This window comes from Macrobrachium nipponense, chromosome 41 (assembly GCF_015104395.2).
Source record: "Macrobrachium nipponense isolate FS-2020 chromosome 41, ASM1510439v2, whole genome shotgun sequence".
Lineage (NCBI taxonomy): Eukaryota > Metazoa > Arthropoda > Malacostraca > Decapoda > Palaemonidae > Macrobrachium > Macrobrachium nipponense.
In genome coordinates, this window is record NC_061102.1 from 23,731,847 (window position 1) to 23,757,265 (window position 25,419).

The 25,419-nt window shown below is 36.8% G+C and overlaps 1 protein-coding gene across 6 annotated transcripts in view; it reads right to left on the minus strand.

The window, feature by feature from the left end:
- Window positions 1–25,419, minus strand: part of LOC135212602 (alpha-N-acetylgalactosaminidase-like) — a gene marked incomplete at its 3' end in the record, with an annotated part of 120,142 nt that overhangs the window by 69,878 nt on the left and 24,845 nt on the right. For 4 of the 6 annotated variants that reach the window (XM_064246164.1, XM_064246163.1, XM_064246161.1 and 1 more), the window contains 1 exon segment: window positions 22,583–22,627. 6 annotated transcript variants of the gene reach the window in all.

Below are 25,419 nucleotides of genomic sequence, written 5' to 3' on the forward strand. Positions count from 1 at the left end.
TTTTTTTTCTTTTTTTTTTTTTTTTTTTTTTTTTTTTTTTTTTTCTGTCTGTTCTTCTTCATCACCATCTCCTTATTGTTTACTCCATTATCCTCTTATTCTTAAAATCTTCTTTATTCTCTTCTTCTTCTTTTTCTTCTTACAGTCTTCTTCAACTTTTTCTTCTTGCAGTCTTCTTCTTCTTCTCCTTTTTCTTCTTACAGTCTTCTTCTTCTTCTTCTTTTCTGATAACAGTCTTCTTCTTCTTTTCCTTCTTACAGTCTTCTTTTTCTTCTTCTTATTTTTCTTTTTCTTCTTACAGTTGCCTTCTTCTTCTTCTTCTTCTACTCAATACGGTACACAAACAATAGACTGGCCAACAGCATTTGAGCCAATCAGCGCATGCGCAGCGTGACAGATCCCTCATACGATGATGTAATAATCTGGAAGTCATCCAAGACACGAAGAGAAAAAAAAAACTTTTGGCCTGGCATCTGATTCTTGTTTTTCCTCCAACTCGAGATAAGAGAAGATGCGTTCTCGAGACTCGCTCTGGATGGGTTCGAATCCAGGCCGTCAGGCTCACTGGTTCAGCCGAAAGTTCCAGGTTAACTTTCCCTTTATTTTGTAAAAAAAAGAAATAAAATAAAAAACTAAAATAAAAAAAGTATTGTATTCTACTTTTCATTCCATATTCCTAATAAGATTTCTTCTGCATTCTTTTTTCCTCTAATAAAATATCTAGCAAGATTATTACGTAGTCTTTCTCTCTGTCTGTCTCTCTCTCTGTAACAAGGACGTACAAACCCATGAAAAATTAATAATTATGAATACAGATTGGGTAAACAAACAATGCCAAAAAACAATAAAAATAAAAGTAAAAGCAAACAGGAATGAAAAACAATAATACAATAAACGAACAATGAACATGGGAACAATGAGAGAACAAAAAACAGATATAAAACCAACTAAAGGCTATGGATCATGAACACACTCAAAGAGTTTTCTGTCAACTGGAACTACTGTGCAGCACAGTACCAAAGACACTAGAGTACTCCACTAAAAAAAAAACCAAAAATAAATAAATAAATAAACCACCACAACACCGAAGATGCTGAGAGAGAAAAGCGGAGAGAGAGAAATTTGCACATCCTCAAAAGCTCCATTGTTTCAGCAATGACACTTTGAAAGTACCATCCTCGCGCTATATACAAAAAAAAAAAAGACAAGAGCTCCTAACGGTTGCATGCTAAAAAAAAAAAATTTCACTTTATGGAAAAAATGTAGCAAAAACATACAAATGATTACGCTCGGTGGTTGTGCGAATTGCGTATCATATTATCCTAATTTGAAGAATGCTGTACTTGAAAATAAATTCTAAAATTAACTTTAACCAACTACACGACGACGGTATGAACAAAGAACGTATCTAAAATGCTATGAGCGTCGGTGTCATAAATCAGGGTAGGTTTCGAAAAGCATTAACATAAATCAAACCCACGAAAATTATAATAAAATAAATGAAGGTGAGCGCCCTCTGATGCAATACGAAGGTCCAGTATTCACACTGAATGTTTAAGCGATGGGTGTGTGGAGGCGTATACTATACCAAATAACCAGACAAAATTCAAAACAAATTCGAACTTCATTTCCAAGAACAACAACACCGTATAAGTAGGTATAAGAGTGTATATACAAGTGCATGTGTGTATCTGGATGAGTATACCATACCAAATAAACATACAAAATGATAAAATTAATTTAAACAATTGCTTGCACATTGCATCAAAAGAAAAACTCCTGTTTATTGTTTGTTTGTTTGTTTGAATAGTTTTTACGTTTCATGGAACCAGTGGTTATTCAGCGACGGGACCAACGGCTTTACGTGACTTCCGAACCACGTCGACAGTGAACTCCTACCACCAGAAATACAAAACTCTGACCCCTCAATAGAATGCCCGAGAATCGAACTCGCGGCCAAACACCATACCGACCACGCCACTGAGGCGCTCAACTCATGTTTATGATATGTAAATAGTATTCCAAGCCGACTTGAAAGGTTATCTTCATGAGACAGGAACTGGACTCTTTATTTTTATTTTCTATTACACCAACCACTTGGTTAATGTAATCAGCTTCAAGACCTCATTAATGAAACCTGGCCTTGTATAGCCGCCCTCGACTCGTAATTAACATAACAATGAATTATGTTGGCGCCATTGATAATGATATCTGCGACCCTAATGATACCTGTATAGTAATAATGGGATCTGCATTACTGATAAAGCTCGTATAAAATATAAGATATGAATTATTCATACCTGCAATACTAACACTATCGGAAACACATAAGACGGATTGATTAGCAAACTGATTTCCTAACGTCTGCATTGCCATTAATGACGAATAACTAATATCGATACCGGTAATGCTAATGGCAGTCTATTGCAAATACTGTTTCATGTATTCGGACTTCCTGCGTGAATGAATAAGTAACTTTAAATAAGAACTCCATCCCTCTCAAGAACGACGCAGTGGGACTACAACGTCGATGAGAGAGAGAGAGAGAGAGAGAGAGAGAGAGAGAGAGAGAGAGAGAGAGAGAGAGAGAGAGAGCTATATCACCTATATAACCGATAGTTTTATTGTTGACCTGGTAATTTACAGGCCTTGAAATGCACACGTTCTGACGCTCACTGACACGAGGCAGAGCATCAGTTCTGAACCACACGCCTGCTGCTTTTCATGAAGAATTAATTGGTGCAAAAAAAAAAAAAAAGTGAGCTTTTTCCCCAACGACTATGTATAAATACCACTTTGAATTTTCCCAAGGCCAACAGTGAAAGGGGAAATGCTAATCGCGTCTACAATAATAATAAATAACGTCATTAAGTAAACTGAATCGATTACATTATGCAAAATATACAAGCAACCACTCTCTCACTTTGGTGGAAATACAGAAAGGAAATCGTTAAAAATGAAAGGGAATTCCATGACGGGGCGTCAATTTAACCATTTAAAAATTAACAATTTTTCAATTATTGCTGTTGAGTGGCTAAGGTTGACCTAGTCTAGCACTCGCCTGTGTGACTCTGGTCATTATTTACGAGAATTATTAATAATGAAGACGATAGGTGATAGTCTGAAATCGCATGCGAGGCGCCACAAAAGAGTTTGAGATATTATAGCTGAATTTGGATCGCACTGAACTGAATATAGAATTTAGGTCAAAGGCCAAGCACTGGGACCTATGAGGTCATTCAGCTCTGAAACTGAAACCGACAGTAAAAGTTTTGAAAGGTTTACCAGGAGGAAAACCTCAAAGCAGTTGCATTATGAATCAATTGGTAGATGGGGGAAAGTAAGATGGAAGAAAGAGAATATGAACGGAAGTACAGTAAAAGGAATGAAGGGGGTTGCAGCTAGGGGCCGAAGGGACGCTGCAAAGAACCTTAAGTAACGCCTACAGAGCACCACGTGAGGTGCACTGACGGCACTACCCCCTTACGGAGTGAATTGGGCTCCCCTTTAGAATCGCATCTAAATTAATGTAGTAAGAAATCTAAGAAATTTTACATGAGAGAGAAAGGAGAGAGGAGAGAGGAAGAGGAGAGAGAGAGAGAGATAAGAGAGAAAGACGAGAGAGAGAGAGAGACGAGAGTAGAGAGAGACAGAGAGAGAGAGAGAGAGAGAGAGAGACGTAATGGCACCACCCCCCTGAAAATTCCACAGCGTTGCACTAACCTCCAGTCAGGCTCAAGAACCTATGCAACTTTAAAGGGACATTTCACAAGGCTGCGATGGTTTGGTGAAATTCCAACATCGGCCAAAGTAGCGTGAAGTGTCACAAGAGGTTATAAAAAAAAAGAAGAAAAAAAAAAAGCTCGGGTAACAGAACTGGAAAATACGTTGAGGTGTGTTGGGCGAAACCTCGCAACATTCCGATCACGCAATGTAAATTCAAAATGGTCAGTTCCGCATAAAAAATCGTGAATGTGGATCTTTAGGATCTTGGCGTATATAGGAGAATTGTATGACTGTTTTTAGGATTTAAAGGACTGAATTAAATTGGGAGTACAGCGCTGACAAATAAGCATTGATTTTGGGAAAAGGCCTCTGTAACGGCAATGGCTAATTATACAATTTCATCCGTAGATCAACTACGGTAACAAAGCACACAAACGTGAACGACATACGTGAATTCATTTCCCCATACAACCAAGAGAATTTCATAAACATATACCGTCTACACCAAAATGCCCACAACAGAAACAAGAGCCAAAATTCAAAACGAAAACCTCTCGAAGTCGTCTTCAAGTAGCTGCCGGATTCTTAGGCCCTTATGATGACGTAACCCGAGGAAAATCACCACCGCCATTATCATAGTTCTCATCTTCTTCATCTTCGTCATTTGGGAAACCTCGGCAATTGGGCATACGGCCCTGAGGCCCTTTCTTCGTTCCACTTCAGATTGAAATGTGCCTCCTAAAGAAGCTCTTCGTTGACCTTTGACCGGGCAGTCGACTGACTACCCTACGGTACTTCAACCAGCGCCACTCACAAGAGAAAGTGTCAGTGAGCAAATTGGATCGGTAGATGATGACAATGTTCACCATGAGAGAGAGAGAGAGAGAGAGAGAGAGAGAGAAGAGAGAGAGAGAGAGGACCGGCGTGCCAACGCATCGTACGCATAAAATTTTGCTCCGTCCGCTGCAAAATGCGTGCAAGTTTTCGTCAATCGTCAATCTTAGGGCGCGACAGCGCGCAGGCGCCATCTCCACGGTCAGTACACCGTGAAGATAACAGCGATAAAAATCGCGTTACAGATACACGCACATTGCGTATGTAAGTATGTACGTATTCACTATACATAAGCAAACAACCTCCATATTTTTTTACACAATTCTTCTGGTATGTCTACATTTCTCAACCTTAAAATCCTCTTTACTTCAAATACATCACTTCAACATACAAACGTTTACCTAAAAAGTCCCTTCTTTTCATTTTAGTAGCCTTGAACATCCACCCATCCTGCCGCTGTTTATGAATAAATGGACTGTTTGGTAAACATAAGCACCAAAAAAAAAAAAATGGTTCATGGTGAGCAATTTACTTTAACTGTGAATAATTATAAGACAAAATCGTATGAACACTGTGACACGTTCTGGTAATTAACAGTCAATCATAAGTATATATTCAAGTTACGAAAAAGACATGAATTTACAAATCATTGAAAAAGTTCTCCTAAAATGATAACAAGGATAAGAACAAGAACACCTCTTCATTAAGGGCCATGATGCAAGTTCTCTTCCCAATCCCATTTTTTTCTTATGCAAGTCGCACTTGCTATCAGTTTAGTGGTGTTGCTTACACACGTCATTTCCAAAAACCCTTTTCGTACATCCTAAACGCAATAAGTATCTATTTAACTTTTTGTGTCTTCATAATTTCTGCATTGTGAACTTACCATTAAAGTACCTGAGATCTGAAGCTTCCTAACCGTAATTCTAAATTCACCCTCAACAACTTCTATAATACTGAAATTCCTGTGGACCAAAAGTGCGAGACTGTCTATTTTCCAATTAAATGTATAAAACAAGATTCCTGCGGACCCAAAGTTCGAAAATATCTGTTTTTAAGTGAAATTGATAAAACAAGATTCATGGGGATCCAGAGTTCGATCATATCTATTTTCCTGTTAAATTTATAAAGATTCCTGAAGATCCAAAATTCGATAATGTTTATTTTCCTATTAAATTTGTAATAAAGATACCTGTGGACCCCAAGTGCGGTAACGTCTGCTTTCCTATTCAATCTATAACACAAGATACCTATTTCCTTATTAGCCGCCCCATAGCACTTTTTCCACGGAATGGCAGTACCACTGGGGTCAAGTCAATACTACGGGCCTGTTTGTTTACGGATTGGCATGGAAACTGCTGCGGAAGTCATAAAAAAACTGAACATAAATAAATAATCACACAAAAAAACATACACGCGCTAACATTTCTTGTCAATTTATTTCATACTTCACATTATTATTATTATTATTATGAGTAGTAGTAGTAGTAGTAGTAGTAGTAGTATAGTAGTAGTAGTAGTAGTAGTAGTAGTAGTAGCAGCCAACATTCACACTAAATAAGCATAAAAGCCGCCATTTGCCAAGTACATTTTCTACAGAACAGGAAAAAAACTTTATATACAAAGAGAGAAAAGAGACACAAAAACAGACCACCGAGTAAATGTAAATCCATAAACATACGAAATTTATGAGGCCACAAACACCCGCATAGTCAGAAAAAACTGTAGCAACGGTGCACAGCGCGTTAAACTGGATTGCAGTCGGGGGCTACTACGGTTACTATACGCTGCAAATTGTTATATTTCAAGAATAACTATGACTTCATTATTAGTAATATTTTCTTACTTGGCCAGTTACTCGAAGCTTCATCGACATAAGTTTCCCATTGTTTTGGTTTGTTTTGTTTGTTTGTATGGTGTTTTTGCGTTGCATGGAACCAACGGTTATTCAGCAACGGGACCAACGGCTGTACGTGACTTCCGAACCACGTCGAGAGTGAACTTCTATCACCAGAAATACACATCGAACTCGCGGCCTACGAGGTGGCAGGCCACTGAAGCGCTCCATTGTTTCGGTGAGATTTTTCTGATCCTTGTTAGTTTTGCCTATCCCGTACTTCAGAATGACTTGGAAAATGTGACCCAAATTGTGTTATCGTGATATGAAGCTTGAGTTTTCAACATGATGCTACTCTAGACTTAAAATACTACCTCAAGAAAATATCTTCTAGGAGATATAGGATACCAGAACTGCAGACAATAACTTGTGCAAAAGCGACATTAGTTTTATTACAAACAATACAATTCCTGTTTAAGAAAATGGAATAGCGTACTTATTCAAAAAACAAAATGAAAGTAAAAGGTCAAATGAAAATCTTGAAACCTTTCTCTTCGGTCTCTGAACTACTTTTAATTTCCAGAATCCTCCTGATATGGAAGTCCTGGATTCAAAGGCGTCCAGGTTTCCTCATTCCCATCATCCCCTGCCCTTCAAGAAGGGGTTAACGCTTCCTTTGCACTTCCGTCCTCTTCACTTTCCCTTATCCCATCCCTTTCTCTCTCTCTCTCTCCCGTCACGCCCAAACTGAAATAGGTCACCTTTCCTTTTTGCCTTTCCCCCACCTCAAAGCGTTCTGTTCACAAACCACTCACATATTACCAAGGCTATTATAATCAATCAATAAACTCCTCATCGGACGGGTGTTTTACGTGCTCGCCTACCGATTCGGTGGTCCAGAGTTCGATTCCCCGCTCTGCAAACGAAAATCAGAATAATTTGTTTCTGGTGATTAGGAATTTATTTCTCGATATAATGCGGTTCGGATCTCAAAATAAGCTTTAGGTACCGTAACCAATTGGTTCCTAGCCACGTAAAAATATCTAATCCTTCGGGCCAGCTCTAGGAGAGCTGTTAATCTGCTCAGTGGTCTGGTTAAAATGAGATATGCGCCATTATTGTAATAATATTAAAGAACGAATGGTCCATAACACATAACAAAAGTAGACAGTAACCTATTTATGTTAAACGAAAACGAGACAAGAAATAATGGATGGAAACTAGAACTGAACAGATACATCACGTCCCATTGTGGTAACTTCTTCACATGCAAGATATGTGACACATGGAATAAACTGCCACCAGAAATTGTAAACAGCAACAGTGTGGAAGAGTTGAAAAGGAAGCTAGACAAAATCATTAGGACACTGTGAACGCACAGTAAAACCTGCTCCTACAGGTAAGTGAGCACACGCTGTCTCCTCGGATGGACTAACAGGTCTCTGAGACATCCTAATCCTTGTAACTCCTTCTAACACTCGACCTCAGTAAACACTGAGAGCAGGGAATGAGTAACGGAGAACGACGATGAAAAGGAAAACGAATAAAATGATTCACTCACACGAACACTTGTCCTGCTCTGGGACACTTGCTCTTCACGTTGTTGACAGGCTTACTCACTTCAGACTCAATCACGCCCTGTAAACGCGTCATTCAGCAGATATATTCTAAGTAATTTCAGTTCTAAGTAGCATTTACAGAAAGATTAACGGTCTTATTTACATCATTTACTTGTCCTGCAATCGAAGGTATGTATATGTACGTGTATATATTGTAAGAAACTTTAGTTTATAGCTACGTTTACAAAAATATTACACAGATGTATTGTATCATTTTATGTATCCTAAACGTGAAGGTATGTATGTGTTGTGTGATATATATATATAATATATATATATAATATATATATATATATATATATATATCTATATATATATATATATATATATATATATATATATATATATATATATATAGTGTATTTGTGTGTGAGACAGAATTTTGCACTATTTCTGATTTTCCAAACATTGCAAGAATGCCAAAATCCAAATATACGTTATATGGCTGTATAGGAAAGTCAACAATTCCCAGCACATTCAACCCAGAGATCCTTTCATTTACTGTAACCCAATCGCGTGACTTTTCCAGGTACATCATTCTTTTCTATGACAAACTCGGGAAACGTCGAGATAAAAGAGAGAGAGATGAGAAAAGAGAGAGAGAGGGAGAGAGAGAGGAGAGAGGAGAGAGATGACGAGGAACGAGAGAGAGAGAGAGAGCACAAAAACTTAAGAAAGTAGAAGTGGAAAAACAAGTATTAAAAAAGTGCAAGTGAAAACAAATATAAAAAAAAAGGCATCTCACCTTTTCCTGCGCTGATATCCTCCTCCCACAGTGATCCTGGTGTTCACACGTCCATATAATATCAATATTACAATCAAATAAACGTCGACATCATTTACTCAGCAAATGTGAAAACTGAACCACATCCGCAATATCCAAGTGAACAACTCTAGACTGCCAAGTGTCCACAAACAATAAGCCCCAGAAAATAATTCGTAACGTCGTTACGCCACACTACCGACAGAACCGCTGGCCTGCAACTGGAGTAGTAAAGCTTCTCCTGGTCACAACAGATACTGAGATAGGAAAAGAGACACTGACTTTGGACGAGTGAACGCAGGGACGTCTCGCAACACACTAAACTGAAGTACGGCGGGCCAACCCGGCTAAGTCGACTCCTCCTCGTTCTGTTGGCTGGATGGATCGCGGGGAATGATTCTCTCTCTCTCTCTCTCTCTCTCTCTTCGCCTTGAAATTAGTTCGGGGAGTCACCGCCCAATGCAACGTCGGCAAAACTGCACGAGAGGTTGTCAATTAAATCTTCGTCTCTGATAAAATGACCTGACTGCCTCTGCCTCCTGCTCCGTCAATAATAATATCAGACGATTCTCAACTGGACTGGAGCAAAATAACAACTCTAATACTTAAGAGTCTCTTTTCACATCAACCGTGCATTTGATGTCTAAGGTCAGTCCCTTACGACGCTCCTGATTGGCTGTTGATAAGCTAATCACAGGGCTGGAAACCCTCAGTCTCTCTCGAAAGTTCACCTGAGTAGAATCTGTGTTCCACCTCTCCTGAAGGATAAGTCTTTCAAAAGTATCCGTCAAGAGATGTGGAACATACATCCTGCCTATGTGAACTCTCTCGGAGACTGAGAGTTTCCAGCCCTGTCATTGGCTTATCAACAGCCAATCAGGAGCGTCGTAAAGGACTGGCCTAGACATCAAATGCACGGTTGATGTGAATCTACTATAGGTTTCTTCTAAGATACTACCGATCGGTCAGGCAACCCAATATTCTGACTACTCCCTGCACAATATAGAAATAAGAAGGGGCGAGGGGGGGGGGGGGGGAGGTGTTGCATCCCAAAGTTAACTAATCACCACAGAACTTAGTTACTTGGTTCCATAAATGATTAACTGAATGGACCTTTAATTGCCTGGAGGAAAAAAATAGAAATACATTACAAACTTTCACTGTTCATCAATCTCAATTCAGTATAAACCCATTAAGAGAGAGAGAGAGAGAGAAAGAATAATTTACCTAAACAACATAAGGACTTATAATTTGTGTTATATAGTCAAATGAATAAAAAACAAATAATTACGCAAAGAAAATCTGAATACATTTCTACACTAGTAAGCACACAAGGACAGCAGGCAAAAAAGTATATAAAAAGGAGACAGTATAATTTGGACATTTAAACCATAATTAAAGAAATCATGTTCTTCATATTCCTATATAACAATCCACCGACTAGACAATTTATAAATATAAATGGCCTTTTTTATTAAATAAAAAAAAAACCTTGCACGCATAACTTAACGCCCTTATGTAGCCAGGGCACGACAGATATGAAAAGCCAAAAGTGACACATCATCTTCTCCTGAGTAGAGCAAGATGACATATCCTGGAAAAGCCAGTACGGAGATAACTCAAAATCGCAAAGCTTGGCAGCAGCAGCAGTGGGAAAAAGGCACGAAGCATGAAACCGAGTTAGCGTAAAAAAATCATATAATGACAGAGCAATCCCGCCAAAAAGCTTACCTTCGACAGCAACGGCAGCGGAGGTTAATGTCAAGTGAATCTCCCTCCCTGGGAACCGCAAGAACAAAACGTAGGTGCTGCGTAAAAGGTCCTTCTTCTTGAGCAACGAAGACTCCATTGTCTCAAAAATACAGCCCTTCCGGAAAGGTAGGAAGTAAGGTGGGGGGAGGGGGATTTCGCAAAGAATGGACGCCGCTGGTCAGTGGGTCAAAACCACAAAGGAGCCGAGAGTCAATGCGAGGATGTTACATCAGAGGAAGAACAGCGATGGAATACTTGCATCCAAATGACCAAAATATAGCGACAAACAATTCCGAAGGAGTAAATAACAACAACCGATTCACAAAACAAGAAGAAAATAAACGCACGTTTTAGATGATGGAAAACACACAGCAACTTCGCTACAATAGTTGTGGCTGAAGAATACAGAGGAAAAAGGTTGATTCTAAAGTCTCATCTAAAGAGAGGATATACAGACAAACCTACGACTGATTTAGGACGTGAACATTCTGTTATAAAACCCCGAGACCAAATATTTCGAGTGGGATATGACTCAAAAACAATCATCTCCTTCACCGCTTCCTCTTCTGAAGTCATGCCGTTTCTCCCTTTCTCTCTCTCTCTTACAAATCTTACAAATTCTACAATATAGCGAAGACAGACTCGCATATCCGGGAAACTGGGTCTATTCCATCCAAAGCATGAAGGGTTCTACCTGTCAACAAGCTTCGCTCACAATAGTAACCGATCTAAAAATAAATGGAGTGAAGAAATGCTATTTATTTTTCTTTCTTCTCGTCATAGGAGTGGCGAAGTGCCCTTCGACTTACCTTGAAGGGAAAGGTCCTTGAAGACTGAACGCTTTACTGATAATGACAACCAGGAAAGCAAACGTAGCGGAACCATTGAGACTTGAAAAAATATCTACAAATAGTTTCCTAAGAAATGTGATCAGTGTCTCTTTGTGTACGCGAAAATCAATAAAACTGCCAACAGCATCTAAATTGCTCTTTCCCTCCGCCTGTTCTTTAACTTCTTGCTGTAATTACCTTTATTTGCCATGACAATTTAGAGACAATGTTTAATCTATCTTCTATTAAGTCATCAGAATCTGAAGACCATAATAATCACAGTATAAAATGTTCGCTCAAAAGACCTGAGTTCAAGGTACAGACAAACACGTAAGTAAATACACACATAAAGATTGAATCAAAACAGGGTTTTAAGTTTCCACCAACGACTTTTTTTATTATAAAATAAATAACAACAAAGGACGCCTTTGGTAAAAGAATACTAGATTTTCATTTTATGTTACTTCCAGTATCAGTATGTAATCCAAAGGCCACCTACGACGAAGAAACAGGATTATTATTAAAGACTTTTGTACAAAGGTTCTACACCACTTAACAGAAAAACAATAAGTTTAAAATTCTTTTTTACAAACATAAAAACAAAATCGTGGTAACCTTTCAACAGATCCAAAGATAGCTAAATAAACAAGGCAACTTTTCACATCACACACTGGTTATTCCGAGAGACATAATACTAAAGAATGGCTAGAAAAAAAAAAATCACCCAAATAATGAATAAAGGAAAAACTGAAAGTTGCGTCTATGATATATTCTGGAAAAAAAACCTCTTTTTGACTATGTAATCTTCAGTGTCTGATATCTATTCATGGTGAAATACACAAGGACACTCTTCAATCACCTATAATGTTATGGAAAGTAAGGACTTTTGTATATACATTTTTTTTTAAGTTCTGCTTATTGAAACACGGAACTGGATGGAACTGCAGGATAATTGTGCCAGATTTTTACATATCTTGATTTACTGAGACATTTCTTTCGTAAGTAACCTCGGGTAACGCCGAGCTCGCTTCTAAATAATGACAGACTGCCGGAAAAACACTACAATTTTAAAATAAGAAACTTATATCAATTTCACTCCAGGATATGAGCCATTTGTCGTCTCTTCATGGGGGAAGCATTTTGAATAAAAGAAAAGTCACATTACTATTATTCGTTCTTATTCAGAGCGTGCGCGCGAGGAAAATCAATACGAAATTTCCTATATTTGAGGAAAGAAAAATAGAGCCAATAGCCTGGAAAAGTCATTTAGTCAAATATCGACGGAACTGACATGAAAGATAAGAAGGCGTTATCCGACCTCCAGCTTACTGGGGGATGGTCCTAAAATCTACAGTCAAACAGAGCGTTGTTTCACCAACGAAAATTATAATAAATAAGCTATATTTTATATTAAAATAATTTGTATTTACTTTTTAACATGCACAGTATTTGTTACATTTTCATTCTAATAAATAAACCATATCATATCCTGAAATTCCTGCATCTTTTCTTCAACGCGAAACGCCTTTTTTTATACCTTTTTGGGTTTTTCTACCCCACCCCCGAAAAATACAAAGTAGTTTGTAGTCTTACTCCACAGACGTTAACCATTGATAAAAAAAGAAAAAACCAAAAACGCCTAAAACGACACATATAGTGGAAGTTTAAAATGTAACAAGGTGTGCTTACGAAAGACAATGACCACAGTTATGTACAGTTCCTACAAGAATTACAAAAAATAATCTATAACCCCGGCAACTTTAGCAAAGTATTAGCAAAGTATATTCTACCACAAAAAGAAATTAAGGGAAAAAAACTGTAATATTTTAGTATACCCCAATTCAAATGAAACACTACATGCATCTGCTATTGGTAATAAAGAAATATCGATATATTTGTAGCTGAGAGAGAGAGAGAGAGAGAGAGAGAGAGGAGAGAGAGAGAGAGAGAGAGGCGTACATCACCAGGATGTCGGATTTCACATCTGAGTATCACACTTCACGAGCAAGTTTAGTATGTGGACACCAGTACTCAAAATTACGTACAAAGTTCCCTTGCGACTCCACGGTCGGCAGTCTCTCTCTCTCTCTCTCTCTCCTCTACTTCTCTCATCCTCCCATTCCGCCTCTCTCTCTCCTCTCTCTTCTCTATCAAGACCATCACTTACAAATTCCTTTCACTGACTGTATAATAACTCACATTTTCATTCATCTCTATTGTTTGTGTATATAGATAACTCATATGAAATGCATGTATAAATCCATTACTCTCTCTCTCTCTCCTCTCTCTCTCAAGACCATACAACACGAATTCCTTTCACTGAAATGTAGTAACTCACTATTTTGCATCATATCTCTTTGTGTAATTAGATAACTCATATGAAACGCATGTATAAATCCACTACTCTCTCTCTCTCTCTCTCTCTCTCTCTCTCTCTGTCTCTCTCTCTCTCTCTCTCTCTCTCAAGACCATACAACACGAATTCCTTTCACTGAATGTATAATAACTCACTATTTTCATATATCTCTTTTGTGTAATTAGATAACTCATATGAAACGCATATATAAATCCACTACTCTCTCTCTCTCTCTCTCAAGAGCATACGACACAACTTCCTTTCAATGCATGCCTTAAAATTCGCATTTTAGTACATTAAGTTTGTATATGAATACAATATATTCAACTAACACATGCATAAAACGCATGAATCAATCGATTATTCTCTCTCTCTCTCTCTCTCTCTCTCTCCAAAAGTTACTTAAGCATCCCGCGCACGCCAAGGTCGTCGGTATCTATTGCCAATCACTTTTCCCCCGTCTTTATCGATGACCAAAATCGCGCCTGAGCCATTTCTGCGCGACAGACCACCACGCTTATCATCGGGCGATATCTGTCATCTCCTCTTCGCTTACCGTTCCGCTCTTCAACTACGCGCGCGATTCTTTCAAGATTCCTCGTCTTGCAATGCAGCAACGAGACGTTTCATTCTGCGTTTATGTAAAAACCACAACCGTGAAAAAAAATAAAATAAAAAAGCTCCCGCCCCGTGACTAAAAAAAAAAAAAAAAAAAAAGCAAAAAAAAAAAAAAAAAAAAAAGCAGAAAAGAAAGCAAGTTGTATCTTGGCTTTTAAGGTCAGGAGATCTCTTGCGTGACCGCGCGAATATCTACACACATATTTTACGAGCGTTTTAGCGTGTGATCGCATCTTTTTCACAGGCGCATGACGCAATGTCGTCTTTGAAAAAATAGCGATGCGTTTATTAGGTAACCGCATCAAATGTCATCATTTCTATCGTGTCATCCTGCAAATTCATTTCTTCCGAGCTATATCTAATCGTCAAACATTTCACAAGGTTCAATTTAGATAGCAGAATTTTCTCGTCACGTTTACTTGTGTGACCGGGAACTTTACGATCCTTCATTGCTGGACTTCACAAAGCTTCCACTATGTAATGGAAATAATACTCTTAAGAAGAAAAAGAAAAAAAACAATATATATATATATATATATATATATATATATATATATATATATATATATATATATATATATAGGCACATAAGACACCAAACTGAAAGCACCTCCACAAAAACCAAAATAAAACGCCCAACCTAAAAACAAAAAAATGAAATCAAGAAATAACCTAATGGCTGAACCCGAAAGAAATGAAACAAGCATAACCCACTAAAAAAAAAAAAAAAAAACAAACAAACAAAACAAACACTCGTTCTTTTATTAAACATGATTTCCTTTTTTCCCAATCCGAGTCGATGTTCCTCCTTCAGAAGTAGAACTAGACTGAGGTCACTACATTGTCATGAACAGTGAGCGTCACTAACTCGACAGTCAGTCAGTCATTCTGGACCGTTAACTGAAGGTATTTTTTTAAAGTCCCTTTTTCCCACCATGAGTAAAAATCTCACACTTTAATAAAAAAAAAACTTCATCAAATATCTTTTGGTACGTGCACAAGCCCAAGTTGTTCCAGTGTTAAATTATTCTAACAACAGCAAACCTCCAAATTTAACAACTGAAGAATCTTCTTTCATAAGAAAATGTCTTAGAAAATGTACTATGGCAAAAAAAAGCGAAAGTTCTCGCATTTAGAAAGTGAAATAACGAAGCTGAACACAATGAGATGAAATACGAATATAGAAACCTGAAGGTTATACGTATCGCTAGCCAATTTATTAATATCCATAAATATTAATGAGTGTTACTTTCTCAAGGTTTTTTTTTATTATCTTAAGGAACAGCTACGAAGTCATTTCGTTCCTGGCATGTGACGTATTCTATGACGACCAAATGAACATCCTTTCTCTCCAGAAAACCAATTACATGGACGAAAATGTGCAATCTTGACCTAAGAGCAAACTTTCATTTGTGCTTGCAACCTTAGCGCCTGAACGGGCAATCATTCCTATAAGCAAAGCGTTTCATGTAAAATGAATTTTCAGAATATTTCCAAAGCGAGATAGTCAAGAATAAACTCCCTTTGAATCATGACGTATCTCAACAGATTCAAGTCGACAAAACGTGACCCTTCCATCCACAGACCTTCCTCATTTCCTGAACTGCGGACTGATAACAACGACAATCTTTCATATTGCTTATCGGTCATACGATGGATTCGCCTTCCAAGAGCACGAATCCACGGACTGGCTAACGAAACGGAACTATCCGGATAATCATAATAAAACTGTTTAACTCATTTGAATGGAAATTTGTTCCTACAATAAATAAAAAATTTTGAAAATTCTATTTTTTCGCATATTAGGGAGTGACATTCATAAAAGTACATTTGAAATAACGCTATATAAGGAACTTCACCAACAAGGAGTATTCAACGATTACTCCCTCGTTTAAATGTTAAAAAAAAAACCGATTAAGTTGGGTTCGGGATGAGGAAGGAAGGACCTTACAGACCTTAACCATCTTGTTCGGGTCTTGCCCCCATGGTCCCTCCATAAGTGTGATGGCACCGCTAATGTCTACCAGAGAGTTCGCTAGTACATCTTCCGGTATATTTTGCACATTCTTCAATCTTGGATGGGGTATGGGGAAAACAGGGCCAGTTAGCATCATTTGTTCGAGCTTATTCTTAAAAACCATCATTACACGATCACTCCTGTAATATTCCCTCAATACGGAGCTCCGGCAACGCATTGAAATAGACCGCTGCATTATCGATTGACTGACGGTGACGTAGTGGGATTTAATGCCCTTTCCTGTGTTGCCTTTTTATTATTTTTCCTTGGTATAGTTTTGGGCACTATCACTCCTTAATCCTTACCTCTGCTTGCTCTTTCTGATATTTTTAGTTCCATGATATTGTTTTCTGCTATTACCTTCTATCTGTTTCCATGCCTGAATCGCAATGTCGTGCTCTTGATGGTAGCCCTTGGTTAGCGTTCTCTTCTCCTTTCTAGACTATATAATTTTAAGAATTGTAGTTCTTTGACCCAGTAGTCCGAGGTCCTTAACTTATTATAGTCTAGCTTGTTAAAGGACCCTTTGTACACTCTCTATTGTTTTTTGCAATATCCTTTTGATAGATGTGGAGGGTACCATTCATCATATTGCCAATAGTTCAAGTGGGACCTCACGAAAATCATGTTTTATAAAGCATAAAGCCAAATCATGGTTCAGCTTTTCTTGTTTTGTTTTGGAAGTGCCACCGTAACAAACATTCCCATTTTTGCCTTTACTTTAAATTTTGCCAACAGAGTTGCTATTTGGAGCATTGGCCATAAACATGTTTCCTATTCATCATCACACCAAGGTCTGTTTAAAACTGCTTCACTTATTTGTGGATGGTCTCATTGATTTAGGGTCCCCTTACATACATATAGCACTTTCTTCTCTAGTGCTCCCATAATTTTATTGATTCAAATTTAATCAGAGTTAAATACCAATCCAATCCTATTTGAACCTCTAAGCCCAATCCACCTATACTTTTGTTAAGGTCGCTTTGTATTGAGCGGTTTGTCCGTTATCTTCGATCGACATAAGTAATTTCTCCTTACTGTTATTCTTGTGTCATACTGGCGAAACTACTCACTACCGAATCCTTAAATACATTATTGTCTATGTCTTCACAATCATAATAACAAACAGTATTGCAGCTAACACCTCCGTACCTTGCGGGCCAAACCAAGGATATTACCTTGGCTTCATCCGAATTTCTCGTCGTTGCAATAAACTATCTGTTTTCTGTTGTGTAAAAATTCTTTTGGAACCATCTCCTACTTTTTCCACTGATATTGTGTTTTCTAATTTTCTTCGCTAAAATATTATGGTCTACTTTATCAAAAGCTTTTGCAAAGTCTAAATAAACCACATCTGTTTCATTTCCGCTTTTCATATTTTTTGAATATGTTCTCACGGTGGACTAACAGTGGGAGGGTTTGTGTACTTGTTTTTCCAGGGTACGAAACCATGTTGTCCTTTATTAAAAAAAAACAAATTATTTTTATTAAATGTTTCATAATATTTTTCTTCATTACCCTTTCCATACACTTTTCATATTGTGATGTTAGACTCACAGGCCTATAATTACTTGCCTCTAGTCGTTGATCCACTTTTGAAAGTAGGGGTAATATATGCTAATTTGTGCTCATCATAAATCTTGCCTGTATCTACACTTTGTCTTAATAATATTGCAAGAAGGCCGCTTTGCGATAGAATGAACTACTTTCTTTAACAAAATAGCAGGAATTCATCAGGCCCTGCAGCAGCTCCATCTTTTTTTAAGTTTCATTAATAGCCTGCACAATATCAGCCTCTTCATTAATATCTATGTCAGCAAATATTCACTATTTTCATACACCCTTACTTCTATATCATTATCTTCATATCTATTCTAGGGGTGAATTCTCTCTTATATCGTTCTGCCAGTATGTTGCAAATTTCCTTTATTTTTTTTTTCATTCGTTAATCTCCCTTCAATTCTCAGAGGGCCTATTTTCCTATTCTTCTTTTATTCATCTTCTTCGCATATGAGTATAATAGTTTGGGGGTTTTGCTTGATATATTTAATTAGGGTTTTTTTTCTTCCAAGTCCCGTTTTTCACTTTTCTTTTGATTGTATAATCTTTTGTTCTGCATTTTCTATCTTCTTACTTTTAGTCTATAACTTTCCATGCATTTTTTTTTCTTTGCAAGACCTTTTTCCTTTTTTCCACTTTCTGATTTTATTTTCTGGAACAAGATCCTTCTGTCTATTGGGTATGCATGAATGATGTTTACTTTTTTTTCTTCTTCGGTATATATTTTTTCCACTATTTTCTCCAATACCATATAATAAATATCCGTATTTACCCTTATGGTCATCACTTACGAAAATGGTTATCCCAATCTTTGTTTAATTCTTCATTAATTTCTGACCATTTTATACTACGTAGAAGTTTGTATTGTTTTCCATATCCTTCATTCCACTTTTTCGTTTCTTGCTTATCTCTATTTTCACTTGCTTTGGAATGAATCTGTTAATTCTATGACATTATGGTCTGAAATACTCGCATTATAAACGTATTATTTCTTTAACATAATTCATCTCGTTCACAAATACTAGGTCTAAAGTATTTTCCTTTCTTGTTGGAGGTGATATTATTTGTTGAATGTTGTTATTCTAGTAGCATATCTAATAGCTTTTCAAATGGCCTCTTATCTTCTGCACTACTATACTACTCTTTTTATATGTATAAGTACAACCACAATCTCCTATTCGTTCTTTCCATTCTACGAAAGGAAAGTTGAAGTCACCAGATAGGAGAATAGTCCAGTCCTTGTGATTTCTACATATATCATCCAATTTGTTCAATTATTAAGTCAAAACTCTTTAGTACTAGGAGGTCTATATATTACTATGTTCATCAATTTTTCAGATTTCAAATTCTACCGCTATTAGTTCACATTCTGAGTTACTATATTTCTCATATATTTTTCCTTGTTTTTTGTCTTTCCATATATTGCCGGTTACCCCCTTGATTCCTATTTTTTCTATCTGATCTATAAGTTTGGAACCCTTTTATTTGATCATCATTCCCCAGGTCTCTTGGGAATACCAGGTTCACTTATATTCATTATATTATTTTCTTTTCATTTTGGGTTAGTTCTTCTAAGTACTCTATTTTTCTTTTTGAGTTACTCGTAACTAACTGCGCATTCATCACTATGATGGTTTGCGTATTTTTCTCCTTCATTTAATATCGGTTAGTAATAAGGATTTTCCCATGTCTCTTTCCTGTTATGGTATGTTGTTCTTTTTTTCATTTCCAGAAATTCTGACATTAAAAAATCCAACTTTTCCATAATATTTGATCTTCCTTCATCATAATTATTCATTTTGTGTCTGAATCTGCACAAATTTTCTCCGTTTCTGCAATATCCTCTTGCATAATAAATACAGTTATTATCTCTTGAGATAGGAATTTCGGAGCTGATGCTTTGAAATTTTTTGCTGACACCTCTGCATATCTCATTGGTGGTTTGCTTTTCTCTTTACCTGATATTCTTGATTTCTCTCTTTTATTTGTTTCTTCTATATTTTGGATTTTATTACTTGGGTTGGTTATTTATTTGATTATGATTCATGGCTACAGGGTGCATATATTTGCATTTTTGTCGAACTTACATCCTTTCCTTCTTTTTAGGTTTTTACATATTTTGGATGCAGATCTCTGCAATCAATCCCATATCCATACTAAGTATGCATTTACCATATCCATTTCATAGTTTTTTGAACATATCTTAGGATGTTTGTAGTAACATCTTTCTCCAAATCTGCAATTCCCTCTTTTCAAAAGGTTGCAGATTTTGTCTTTCTTGTCTATTTTTTCCTCTTTCCCGTCATTGTATAGATCTGGGTAGAGCCTCTTCGGGATTTGCTTTTCTGTTGTCCTATCGTAATTTATTTCTTCGTAGGTATGCTGCTTTATTGCCTCATATGTAGTATCAATGAGTATCTCTGCATCCATACTTTTATCTTGTTCTTTGTTTTCCTTAGTTTTTTTTCTGTCATTTCATTTTTGTTTACTTCTCTTCCGTTTTCCTCTTCTTCTTCTTCTTCTTCTTCCTCTCCTCTTCTTCTTCATCCTCAAACTATTTGTACATTCAATCTTGATTTAATAACATTGTCTATCCATGATAGACATGTTGAACAAAAAATTCTTGTATCTTTTCTCAAATCTTGTATTACCTCAGCACACTGTGGATGGGTCGGAATGTTGCATGCAGCACATTTTCTGATTAGGTTTTGTGGATTGACTATGCTATACCAAACCTTACACAGTTTGCATGCTTTTGGCATCTTTTTTCCTAATGCATCAATTAGGATATTCACAAGATTCACCTTATTCATTTTCTTTGTCGGAATATGTTGGTTTATGTATATTTTCTTTATGAGTCTCTTGACCACTTGGATTTTATTTGGAACTTCTTCAATTATTTTCAAGATGTTTTCATTAGATTTGTTCCAGTTTGAAGGATTATATCCTTCTAATATATCTATGAATGCTTTTGTATCTTTTTGGTTAGGACTGTTGCTGATTTCATAGATGAGAAATGCCAGTTCCCTTCCTGCTACCTCATCGTATTGCGAATCTGCTAAACACGCCAAATTACGCCACCTCTTCCCGCAGTTGGAACTTACTGCCATCTTGTTCTGATTTATAGTATTACACTTGATAAACTAACTTAGAAGATGCTTTATCCTACTATTTTCACACTAATCTTATCACCGATAGTTCACGAACACTTCTAGATATTTCTCAAATTCTAGTCGTATGTTAAACTTGTGATATCTGTTGATTAATCTGACTTCACGCGGGTACGTCTCACCAAGCAAGATGGCTACTACGATGAGAGAGAGAGAGAGAGAGAGAGATAGTCTTAAACCGAACCACGCAAAAAAAAAAAAAAAAAAAACTACCCAGTTTAGCAGTTCAACTTCCTCATGGTGGTACCCCCTTCGAAAGGAGCCATGGTAATAATTGCAGGAATTCTGGCCTGACCTGTTCCCAAACACCTTTGGCCATACATGGCGTGCTTAACATTTCCAGAACTACAATCATAACAATAGATGTACTGTTTATTTTCCATCTCTCTCTCTCTCTCTCTCTCTCTCTCGTCTACATGGAACGGACCGATATGGGTATGTCCGTCCAATACAGGGATTATTTTTTTTTCTATTTTTGGGTATGGACAAACCTGTTTCATATAAAAAAAATCACTTATATGATGATGAGAACGCAAGGGAAAAACAACGCTTCCATCTTTCTTCCCTTACTCAACAATACAGTCAAAACGAAGTGTTTTTGCTTTATGGAAAGCACTTGTTAAAGACTGTACCTACTAAATCACTGCAGCAATTACTTCATATACGTAAGTACAGTTATGATACGAAGGCTAATATGCGCATAGATGTCCATACATACATTGATTCATACCAGTTTATACGGCAAAAGAATATAGTATGTGCAAATATAAACTATATGAAAGAACACAAGGACGTGATCATGCAGTATACTCACATCATCAAACACATTATTGCCAACATCAAGCCATAAGCATGGAATTGATGAAGTAACGTTTGTGCACAACTCTCAAACATTTTCCCTTTATATTTTCATTAGAGATATAATTGAAAACAGTATTTTCATTAGAGATATAATTGAAAACAAATAAACTCAAAATAGTTAAGCAGGCAAGTAAGTGCATTACGTTAACAATACGCCATAAATTGCGAAAAATCTGTTAAAATAATATATTCCACTACGCTAAATCAAACCTTCTTAAATCAAATGAATTTCCACCTTACATCCACTTTCGTATGCAATACAAAGTAAACTTTCAATTCAATATTTGGAGCGCAAATTGACAATCTGCCATCATGTCTCTTGGGCCCTCTAATTAACTGCGCGTGTGAACCACAAGATAAACATTTAAAAAATTAAGATTCTTCAATGAACTTTCTACCATCCTCCAGAGCAGGATGTCTCATCGACCTCCTTTGAGTTCAGAAACAAATCGCGTCCTTTACGCAACGTCACAGTTAACGACGTCGGATACTACATACGAAGCACAAAAGAAGGTGTAAACACAAACAAAACGGAACTGAGTCTATAATTAAGGAAAATGCCTGAGAAAAGAGAAAGTCTGAGACCAAAACTAAAAATAAGAACCAAAATTCGTAGAGAGAGGGAGAAAACAGACTTACCGACAGAGCAACACCTTCGGAACGCCAGCTATGCTTCCTTTGCAACTGTAAATAAAAAAATAAAGTTACTTCAAACCAAACACAAACTTTCTGCCTAAAATGAGTCTTCATTATAACTATACATAGCATCAGTTACTGCGGTAACTCCCAAACTTCAACGTAAACACGAAGGAAAAAGAGCAAATATACAAAAACATCATAACATGTCATAAATGCTGTTTATATAACAAACTTTGAAGTGACACAACAAATAAAAGTTCTCCGTAGTTATTCCTTTTTAAGGAAACTGACGAAGGACGAAATGTGGGATTATTTTTTATAGAAATTGGGAAGGAAAATGCTGCCTCTAACCAGGAAATAATTAACAGACCTACTACTTTAGTTTAAAAATCATAATTCTTTTTTTACCCTAACATATGACGGGGTGTAAACTCGTCAGAGACTGTTCTGTGTACAATCAAATAAATTGTTATTTTTTAAAATTCTACTTAACCTTTCATTAAAGATATATTACTTCACAGCAGTTATTCATAAGTAGTAGTACTATCCTATAGATAGGCTGGCCTGTTAATTAGTATTTTCTCATGAAAATCACCAGATGATGTTTTTTACCAATTTTCTGTTACGAAATCAGAAAATCTTATTACCACAATTCACCGAATCCACTTTTCTACTGAGCATATCCGCTGGCAACTACACTTCTATTCATGACTCAGAACTTAGGTGAAAGTGGATTCATCTTTTGCGAATGAAAATAGGACGCATAAATAAACGAAGGAAAAAATCCCCCCTACAGTTAGGTCACGTCTGAAAACTGCTGAGTCATAGTTCGAACCGGCTTAAAAAGAACAAAAAATATATAGATATCACTGACCCTAATTCTTAGCGTAGATATAGGATGCATTATTGACAACGAATTTAAAATTTTAATCTCAGTATTTTTCTTTCTTGAGATTTGATCGTCCAGTTCCTCAAAACATAAATTATGAGCATTCTATAAATATGCTCTACCCTGAAGGTCAACTTAAAAAAATTATATCACTGCCCATTCTCTTAGCACGAATTTATGGCGCACTGCTAACAATTGACTTTTAAGATTTAATCTCAGTTTTCGTTCAGATTTAATCTCTCATTACCTTTCAAAACTTTAAATTATGACCATGCTAAAAATACACACTACCTTGAAAGACAAGTTAGCAATTTCTAAAAGATATTCATCTATCTATACGCGGTGCCCAAGCCTTGATAAAAAAGAATATACTGAAGGTATTACAGCTATCTTACCATCACTAACAAGGAATTCACAGCAAAAAATATAAAGATAATTATGAAAATCAGATGCATTATCAGTACTACTATGTATCGATGGTCATTACCTGATCGGAAACAACCAAGACACTCCCCAGTCGAATTCAGACTACGATAATGGACTAGAAAACCACAACACTGTGATGTTTACATGTACACTGCAAGAATGAATATGCAAAAAGAATTTTCCTATCTTCTCTGACAGCCAAACGGACAAACGCACGCACGCACACAATCACCCACAAGCACACGCAGTTATGGCGCCAATGATTCCCGACGCCTGCATTAAATGTTTACTCGAACCTCATACTTTTTAATCTGAGCGAAATCCACAAGCGTATGCAAGCATGCGGAAGTCAATCCATCACCAACTAAGAGGAACTATAACAAAGATTTACGTAGAGCAGAATTTGGTAGCGCATTACAACCGCAGCGCAACGCCTTAGGAGAACTGCCACTCCCTCGGGAATGACGCCTGACAAAATGAATGACAGCAGCACCATTGCCTGATTACTGAAGGAGAGGGAAGGCGGTAAAGCCTTAAGCTACTTGAAATACACGAGAGAGAGAGAGAGAGAGAGAGAGAGAGAGAGAGAGAGAGAGAGAGAGAGAGAGAGAGAGAGAGAGAGAGCCTTAAGCTTCTTGAAATACACGAAAGAGCTACTTGAAATACACGAGAGAAGCAACAAAGCCTTACGATACTTAAAATACACGAGAGAGAAAGAGATACTTAAAATACGAAAGAGGAGAGAGAGAGAGAGAGAGAGATGCAGAGAGAGAGAGAGAGAGAGAGAGAGAGAGCCATAAGCTACTTGAAATACACGAGAGAGGCAACAAAGCTTAAAGATACTTGGAATACACGAGAGAGAGAGATGAGAGTTGAGAGAGAGAAAAGAGAGAGAGAGAGAGAGAGAGAGAGAGAGAGAGAGTTAAAAACCTACCAGGTGGCTCATAAAACAGGACTGCCATAATTGAACAGCATTCACATCCCAGCAAAGAATGCACCTCCAGTTGGTCTTAAAAATGATTAGATTTCGCAGTTTTATCGTTATTGAGCTTTTATTTTTCACTATTCATTATAAGGTTCAATAAAAATAAAACATAAGAATAAACAAATACATCTTTGAATAAATATAATGTCATCTTTACTAGTCTAAGCTTCGCAAGGAAAGCTAAAAAAAAAAAAAAAAAAAAAAAATCTTCTCGCAGAGGATAGCCTTATTGCATATTCATAATAATAATCTGTGCCATTATATCGTCTTAAATGGATAGGGTTCGCTGGGGACAATGCTATAATAAAAATATACATGCTTATAAAAATTCAAATTTATAATTTATACCATTAACCAATAAACATATACGAGTATCGAGATAACACGCAATAGTACTCTCTCTCTCTCTCTCTCTCTCTCTCTCTCTCTCTCTCTCTCTCTCTCTCTCTCTCTCTCTCTATATATATATATATATATATATATATATATATATATATATATATATAAGATATTTATATATATAAATATATAATATAT